The sequence below is a fragment of the Homalodisca vitripennis genome, chromosome 8, assembly GCF_021130785.1.
Source record: "Homalodisca vitripennis isolate AUS2020 chromosome 8, UT_GWSS_2.1, whole genome shotgun sequence".
Lineage (NCBI taxonomy): Eukaryota > Metazoa > Arthropoda > Insecta > Hemiptera > Cicadellidae > Homalodisca > Homalodisca vitripennis.
The window spans coordinates 2,516,710-2,526,753 of NC_060214.1; the positions used below are offsets into that span (position 1 = coordinate 2,516,710).

Sequence of the window (10,044 nt, forward strand, 5' to 3'; positions counted from 1 at the left end):
GTATATGTCTGTTACTTGGTGACTAACATTGGTATTTGTTGTAAAAAATAAATAAAATAAAGAATGTCTTATTTTACCAGGCGAAGTTATTGCTAAGAAGCCCTCTCTAACACTTAACACTTCTCCTTTTTGTATACCAAAATTGGAGTTGATTGATTTTCATATATTTAATTGTACACAGAAAATAAACACAACAAAGGATTCAGTAAGTTACAGCAAATTCAACTTTAATATCGATTGCAATGAATATCTGTAATCACGTTCATATGTACATAAATGTATAATTTTAAATAAATCATATGTGTAAATATAGGAATAAAGTTTTTACGAATGATTTGTAAAAGTAAAAAGTAAAAGATGGAACCCCCACGTTTAGAATTACTAAAAGTATATATTTCATTTTGAAAAAGTTATTTAGACAGCGGGAACTAGATACATGAAAATTTACACGAGTGTATCTCTAGGCTGTGTAATTGTAGGAAAACTCCGCAAAAGGTCTAAACTTTAATCCCATCACTTAACGTGGAGTATTTTCTCAGAAACCCGATAGCGGGCAACCCAGAATTTATAATTCAAATTTCAGTTTAAAATTTTACAAGATACAAAAGTTTCCTACGCAACCACTGTCCTATTGCTTATTGACGTGTTTCTGACGGTTAAGCAAGAAAGCGTCCGCAAATTTGAAACATTTGTTAAATATAAAATAATTAACATCCACCACTGTATATTTAAAACACCTAATCGGAATTTTGTATACTTCAGCTTGTTCTCGAATTTGGTAAAAATCCCACTGATGGCTGACGACGTAGAAATTAGCGAAGAAATTAGTTCAATCAAATTACGTAATGGGACGATGAAGTTCTTAAACCAAAATTATTATACGGAACTAATCCTCATATTCTTTGTAAGATGGTTAATACATAAGTAGAACTTGATTAATTATTTTTAATAAAAAGTTTTAAACTAATTAAATAACTACTTTAACGGTTTTAGCATCTCAAACAGCATCAATTTATGTACGCGAGAGGACATTTTTTATTCGTAACAAAAAAAATACATGTAACAATATGTTTAAAAGCAATATATAAGAGGAAGGAAGAAATATATAAAGCCTTCATAAAGAGATTATATTTGAATCGTGGGGTGTGGTTACAGTGATCAGATCCGCAAAGGGATATTCAGCTGGAGTTTACTCAGTAACTGAGGCATTTCTTCGTTCCTCATGTTTAGGCGAATGTTATATATTCATATAGGTTAGTAAACTAAATAATGCAGAAGTGTATTTAAAAAAATTAATAATGAATCATTATATATAACTAATATGAGTGATGAATTCACAACTAATTTCAAAATTACTAATTTTGAAACATTTGAACTTTGTACTTAAAACTGCTGTTGTATCTTTCTCATTAGCACTGAAACAATATTTGGTCCCGATAAGTTGTCTGTAATAAATAAATTATTTTAAATCTGTTGATTGGTTTTTGCCATGATTCTCGTGTAAACTCTTCTTATCCGCGTTTGATCGTAAAATCAGTGGGTCGAAAATATATGTCCTTTACACATCCATACATCTATGGTTTCGTAGACTCTGCTAGGTGAAGTTTGCTGTTCCGATTCTATATCACTAAGCCACTATATTCCTCTGTAATATTTCATGCCCTCGGGATACTTCATTTAGTTGTGTGTGACTCATTATTGTGTCCGTGTAAATATTCAAAACTTAAGGTATAATAAGTACCTTTTTATCATGAATTAACCACACAGCAAACACACCTTAACCTTATAAATCTCGGAGTACTATTTCACAAGAAACGTTTATATCATAAAGAAAGTATTATAATTTTATTTATAAGGATGAGAGAATCATTAGGAAAAATAAATTATGTATGTCACTTATTAATCATATTAATCTTCTTCAAATACAATACTAATACAGTAATTTATATATTTTTTTTATTTTATCATTCTCGTAAAGAAAATATCAATTTGTTTTGGTAATTATTTATTAGGTTACGATTTAAATATAATAGTAACTATACAAGACAGCTCAAACTTTAAACAAAAATTACCAATATCAACACGGATTCTGCTTTGAACAAAGCTTTAAGTTTATTAAAATATTGAAGAACCTTTAATTGAATGCAAGGTATAAACTATTATTTGAACAATACACACAAATAAGCTCCAAAGTTTTTATGAGATAAGAGAGTTAGTTTTAAGGTTATAAATACATTTTTCCAAGCCTCCATCAATAAACGAGATATTATGGTTATGAAAGCCTAGAACCTGGTATCGATGTCATCTTCAAGAATAGGAGTTTTAGGAATAAATAATGTCCATCCCATGACGTGTATTCAACGTTTATTCTGAAGGTAGAGCAAATCGTGTACAGAATGTTGGTGAATACAAGACATTTAACTTTAAAATATTTTCAGGATGACAAACGTTTATTTAGATCACATACATTTATATTTTTAAATTCCAGTCTGCTACTTTAAATTTTGGCATAAAACAGACAATTTCATGAGAAAACTACTTGATTTCCTAAGCATTTAGAAGACAACCTAAATTTTACAACTTAAAATGTTTATCTTGAATAGCAATCATGAGTCACTACCTAATTTTGGCCTCCCATTCACAAGAGGTAAAAGATTTTAAGAATTTCAGAAACTGTACATTATCCCCCACTGCTCCAGTACGTTTGTAGCGTTTTACCGAACAGAATTTTATCTGATTGTAGAGATTTTCCGTTCAGTTAGGACAAGATCCTGAGGTCAAAATTAGTCATACAAGTCCTTTTTGCTTGCTTCCAGAGTGACAGAATGTTCACTAAGAGTGAGGTTGGTGATAGGCGCCGCCTGTAGAGATCACATCAAGAAGTATATATCAGTAAAGTAGAAGAAGGGGAGGCTAGGTTAGTTCTAGTCTCCTTCATTCAAGGCGGGTAAGGGACAGTGCCTCATGTTTGAGCTAGCAACAGCCTGTACTACTAAAGTAGCTCCCATCAACTCCAAGTTATCTTGGATAAAACCCAGACACTCTTACGACAGTATTTTAGGTCAGTGATGTGCTCCTGGACATCGATGAGGTTGGCCTGACGTCATTTATTTATTTATTCATTTCAACGGTACAACACCAATTTTACAAATATTACAAGTAGATCCGAATGAAACCAACAATAGTTAATAAGTATACAAACAAAACAAAAAACAAACACAACAATATCAAGGTATTTTAACAGATAGGAACTAATTGTAAAACAGATTACAGACTACGTAGCTCCACGCATCAGTCTCTCAAGAAACCAATAGCATCCGTCCGGAAAGAAGAATTCCCGAAGAAATTGACGCTTTAGTATTCGCATTCGCATACGCAAAAAATGTTCGACTGAAAGGTAAATCCAGCTAGAATTAACCCTTCCTACGCTTAAAAAAGATTACTAAACAAACCAAAATACCACCAGTACAATAAAGCAATTTATTGTAAACGTTACTCAAATGTTAATTTTAATCATTCAACAGTCTATGACTCCGCTGAGAACGGACTGATTGAATGTTGAAGAAGGTAGTAATTGGTAATTAATACTAAATTATTGAAATCTAAATATTCATCTCATCAAACATAAACGCTGAGGTGATTGCTGGGAACTGGTAAGGTGATATTTAGCACCAAACGGATTGGTGTTGTGAGGAGATTGCTCAAACTCACACTTTTCAAGAGTTTTCATCCTAAAAAAGCAGTCTGAACAATCGGAAATCTGCAGAAAAGTGAGTCGTGCAAACCTGGATTCAAAACTTTTAATCTATTGACGCTACCCTACCTCTACATGCTGGAAACATGCATCTTTTTCAAATCGGAATGCGACCACACAAACACAGTGACGTACACTCCTACGAGACTAGGGACAGGGATAACTACGGAATTGTGGAACATAACGGTGGTTTATGAGCTCCTCACTTCACAGGCTGGACTTCAATTCTATGTAAAGGCATTTAAAACGCGTCTAAAACGATTTATGATCGAAGAAGCATTTTATACTATAGATGCGTTTATGGCGCACAACTGGGAGGCCTATGAATAAACAGGCATGAGCTAAAGTTGAATAGAACTCGATTGCATGAGTCTGAATGGCATAGAGTGTGACTTCTGCGTACCACATGACTGAAAATTTTTAGGTTCTTCACGAAGTTGACTATTTGCAATTATGCAATGTATATTGTCTGATGCAATAAAACTATTATTATTATTATATATCTCTAGAACTGCTACGCCCATGAATTTGCTAATATTCATACAGTTACCTAGACTAAATTAACGAAAAGTCATTATATATAACAATATAATATTTTAAATCGTTTATATATTATATATTATCGTATCCGGGATTATTAAATGTTCCAGGGATCCGGAACAGATAAGTATTTGTTATGAATCAGAATATCAACAGTTTTATTTTATAGGTGGTTGCATTATCGGTCAAACATAATTTCCCCCCTACTTGTGTGTTGAGTGTATTTAACGTAACAATAATATGTTATGTTTACATCAGTTATTTATATCAGTAGATGCTGGAGATCACTAGTTAATATTCGTATGTCGGCTACACCGTGAACAGTTTGTAATCACTGTTTGTTTCTATAAATTATATAGTAATATAAACAAGAATATATTTAGCATTTCTCTCTTTCTATGACTTGTTATGTTTTCAAAATAGATTTAATATAAATAATTATCAAAACCATGTCTGTAGAAATTTACCTAAGAATCTATACTTTATATACTTATAAGATGGCAGAGTATATAACAATATAAGTATAATTCGTAAGTATATCGTAATATATCAATTATTTAGTAATATAAAACAAGAATATATTTAGCCTTTCTCTCTTTCTATGAATTGTAATATTTTCAAAATAGAATTAATATAAATTATTATCAAAACCATGACTGTAAAAATTTACCTATTAATCTATTCTGTCATCATCCTACTTCATATACTCATAAGTTAGCAGAGTGTATGCCTATATGAGTTTACTTCGTAACATACGTAACTTAAAAATAATACTAAACGACATCTAATTTAATCACTGAAACCTTAATACAGAATTATAATAAATGTTTTCCCTTCTATGCTCTGCATAATAATTCAATCCGTATTTCATTATATGAAAATCCAGGTTTATTTATAAATAGATTGAAAACGTCCTATATTTACTCTATTAAACCATCCTGTATTTTTTCGTAAATGTTTTAAAACTTTTAAATAATAGAAATAAAATATGAACCACTACAATATTATCATATATTATATTCTATTTTTTTATCAAAGATAGCCTAAAACGCATTTTGATTGAGAAGTAACCACTAGTATAACCATTAAAATACTCGTATATTTAGAACTGTTTCGGAGAATGTAGTTTTTTCGACGGATAATCAATACCATAAAAATAGAAATGCTAAAAATATGTATGTTGAAAAAATAGTCTTTAAAAAATACAATTTTATGGTTAAAGCAATTTCAGTCTACGGCCCTTGGCCAACGATAACCTGTTGATCATTCCGGGCCCGTAATTTCAGTAGAGCTAGTTATTCAAAAGTTATTAGTCGAATTTATTCATAACGCTAATACTATTTAATCGATGCTTGAAATTAAATTTATTTCAGATTATAAATTGAGCGAATTTTGGATGCTTGTATATAATCATAACATAAAATTTATAAATTTAATGAATTTTTCAATATAAACAGTTTTTGGCCTATCACTGGTTCAAAATATTTTAATTTTTAATGGTAATAGTCATGCAATAATTAGACACAAACGGATTTGGCATGTTTTTTATCTCTAATTCGTTGCTAACAAATATATAAGTAGACTTAAAAAATGTGTCCGGTCGGTAAGTCTATCACATTACGAATGTTGAGCAACAAGCAACGTTTTGTCAGAGTGGCTAACATTCTACATGTTCTGTTGATAGAGTGCAACCCAATTAAAACAATTACTAATTCATTTCATAATTGTACGTTTCATCTGTAATGATCCCATTATCATTTTATATGATAATTATTTGTGGGGAAAATAAAAACCACAACTAAGGATTAAATATTTGTATACGTTTCCCAACATCAAAGCAGTATAAAGAAATCCAAACTAAACACAAACTTATAAGTAATTATTATTCCTCTAGTATAATGTACACCATATCATATCATTAAGTATTAAAACGTAATTCTACAATTTAATGTAAGGATTAAAATGTTAAAGACTAACGTTACCTCGAGAAGATCGCTATCTCTATAACTGCAACCTGTGGGATTCTTGCAAGTGGCACTCCCTAAATGTTCGCCGAAGAAAACCAAAACCGTCTATTTAACTCTGTAACTAGTTTTTCTCAGCGTACGTTTTAGGGTTGGAGGTAATTTATCGTGATAACGGAAGCGAAGGTTACGAACACACGGAGGTTACGCTCGGAGAAGGATGACGATACGACCGGCTGGCGTGGAGTCTGCCGCAGAGTACCGCCACGGACTACAGCCGCAGCTCGAGCGCGGGACCTCCCGCTACCCCCTGCGCAGTCGTGGCCCAGGAACACCCCTACACCTCCGCCTCCCGTGTGAACTTTCCTTGCTCGCTGTCACATCTCTCGATCATTCTGCATTTAATATCTCTTCTCGCTCTTTACTGTACGCTCGGGATATATTGTAGAACAGTTAGTGGTTTAAGTATTGGTTGTATTATAAATAAAAAAGATTATACCGTAAATCAATGTTTTCGTGTAAATGTAATAACAGTAGACTGCCACTTTTTCTATGGTATACACTAATCTTTACAGTGAATAAATTCATTGCGAATTCTTGGGAATGCATCGGGTAGTTAATACTCAGATTAACATTGTATGTACTTGTATTGATGTCATTTTTTTGGTAATGAATTTACAAGTAAATATTTTAAGTGAATTTTTATTTCCTCCTGTAAAAATGTTTGTTCCCACGGAGGAATCATTAAGTGATGAGTTACAGTTTTTTTCTACGAAATCACCGATATTTTTTTAAACCTTTTATTTCATGTTGTAAAATCGTTGTAAACTTTAATGATTTTGTCAAATTCATAAATTTAAAAAGATAAAAATTAAGTTTCAGAAAATTGATTTACTTTTAATATGATGTCGCTCATTAACATTTCGTTAAAATTATAACTGACCTATTTTTCCAATATAGACAGAATGAGCAGTGAGCAGTCTCGTGTGTAATAGCTACTCATAGCATGTTATGAATATAGTGTTCCCTTTGTGAATGTTCTATTACAATAAGAATAGCAATATTCCCGATCCTTGTTATGGTTCAGAGATAAAATCAAACTTGTTTGATACTCGCCTGCAGTTAAACTGGATGCTCCCATATAGTTACGTCCATACAATATGGCAGAGTTACGTCATATCTTAAATGTGGCTTACTGGATATACCTTAATTTTCCAAATTTAAAAGCAGTACTTTAGTTTTCAACCATAAAGCAAGTTTATGAAGATTGGTTGTTTCGGTTTGGAACCATTTAGTTTACAAAGAATTTAATAATGAATTTCAACACGATCAACCTTTCCGTTTACATTTTACAATGCCTGGTTGAAATTTCAAAAATAAAATATAACTTTATTTGAAATCTATAGCGATGTTTTTTGGACCACCATTTTGATGCGGTCCTATAAAGATTTCTAACAAAGGAAAATTCCCAGATGCCCTGAAAGAGTGAGTCGAAAAAGAAGAACGCAGACACTCCACACAGATACATTCCAAAACTTCTACTTTGTACCAAGGTTTTCATGGTACAGGTGTTGAACAGGACTCGCTAAGTTTACAGGCTAAAAGCATTATATCAACGATGCCCTGGTAGGGCACATGCCCTGGTAAGGCAAATGCCCTAGTAGGATACATTACATGTCTTGGTAGGGTACATGTTTTGGTAAGGTACATGCCCTAGTAGTAGGGTACATGTCCTAGTAGGATACATGTCTTGGTAGGGTACATGCTCTGGTAAGGTACATGCCCTAGTAGTAGGGTACATGTCCTAGTAGGATACATGTCTTGGTAGGGTACATGCTCTGGTAAGGTACATGCCCTAGTAGTAGGGTACATGTCCTAGTAGGATACATGTCTTGGTAGGGTACATGCTCTGGTAAGGTACATGCCCTAGTAGTAGGGTACATGTCCTAGTAGGATACATGTCTTGGTAGGGTACATGCCCTGGTAAGGTACATGCCCTAGTAGTAGGGTACATGTCCTAGTAGGATATATGTCTTGGTAGGGTACATGCTCTGGTAAGGTACATGCCCTAGTAGTAGGGTACATGTCCCAGTAGGGTACATGTCTTGGTAGGGTACATGCCCTGGTAAGGTACATGCCCTAGTAGTAGGGTACATGTCCTAGTAGGATACATGTCTTGGTAGGGTACATGCTCTGGTCGGGTATGGTTTATGCCATTGTGCAAAATGTTGATTGATCTCTCTAATAACAAAAAAGTATCAAAAGTCTGCAACGTGTCAGGAGAATTCTGTCCTCCTTGATCCTCCCCTGGATGTTTGAGGGCCATAGGCATACATTTGAGGGCATGCAATAAGGGATATTAACTTAAAATAAATAATTATTGCCTACTTATAAATGCAGGTTCATTGAAACTTCATGATCATAGTTTGAATAAACCTCCCGCCTTGACATACTTTATTAATTCTTATAAAAATATCATGAAGAACTATGCACCAACATCAAACTGGACTTTGCCTGCATTAAGCTTCATCCCAATTTCAAAAGCCTTTAGCTCAAAGGTTTACATAACATTGATATATGTATATATTGTTATATGTAAGTGTGATATATATATATATATATATATATATATATATATATATATATATACAATAATCACTGTATTGAATAGAAGAAAACAAAAGAACCATTTTTCGCTTCTATATTTCGGGCGTTTTAATACCCCGTCTTCAGGAAGTTTAAAATAAAAAATTTTATACAAAACTATAACACATAAACAAGAATTAGGAAAACATAAATGTAAACACAGTGTATAACATTTGATAAAATTCAACTGATGTGAAATTTATCTAATTCAATCTTGTTGGAACAGTTTATTTTTATAAAGGATGGAATACAACTTGTAATTTATGACAATTTTGAATCTATTAAAATTATTCGAAAAGTTATCTTAAATTTAGACCGAATGGAATTTTTGTCTTCAACATAATGTGATGAGCTTGCTCCATGTGCTTGAATTTTAATCTTTTGTAGTTTTCATCAGGGCATGGTGGTAGTTGGTGTATTCCTTTTAATTTAAAACACTCCTCAATTTTGTCTTGTTTATGTTCTAGACAATGTCTTGCCAATGGTTTATCTTCATCTTCATGGAAAATTTCAAAACTATGCCCTTTCATACGGATTCTTAAATGGTTCGATGTTTGGCTAATATATTGTTTGGAGCAAAACTTACAATTAATTTGGTATATTAGATTTTTTGAATTACAGTCGATGTTGCCAATTATAGGATAGGTCATTCCAGTATTACTACTGTTGAATTCTCTTGAAGAACTCATATAAACACACACACACACACACACACACACACACACACACACACAACACACACACACACACACACACACACACACACACACACACACACACACACACACAAATATATATTTACATTAAATTGTATAAATGGCAATAGCCTTATTTAATTTCAATAAAAATTGAATCACAAAAAGTACTTGCTATTAAATAAGGCTATTGCCATTTATAAAATGTAATGTCAATAAAAAGTCGTTTGACAGGTATTTGGTCTTCCGATCATATGTTAGTTTGCTTATTTAAACCCATATGTGACAGATATGGCCAAATACAAAATAATTGAATCGGAAAAAGTAAGCGCTCTGTGGTGTAATGGTAGCACATTCACCCGGCAAGTGAGAGATCCGGGTTCGACTCCCGGCGGAGCAAGTACTTTTTGTGATTCAATGTTTATTTGAAATTATATATATATAT

At 32.6% G+C, this 10,044-nt stretch overlaps 1 protein-coding gene across 1 annotated transcript in view; it reads right to left on the reverse strand.

Annotated features, from left to right (window-relative positions):
- Nucleotides 1-6,516, reverse strand: part of LOC124367213 — a 63,988-nt gene extending 57,472 nt beyond the window's left edge. The window contains exon 1 of the mRNA XM_046823867.1: nt 6,277-6,516. The gene's annotated coding sequence lies outside the window, so the exon portion shown is untranslated. The remainder of the gene's footprint in view (nt 1-6,276) is intronic.
- Between the last annotated feature and the right edge of the window lie 3,528 nt (nt 6,517-10,044).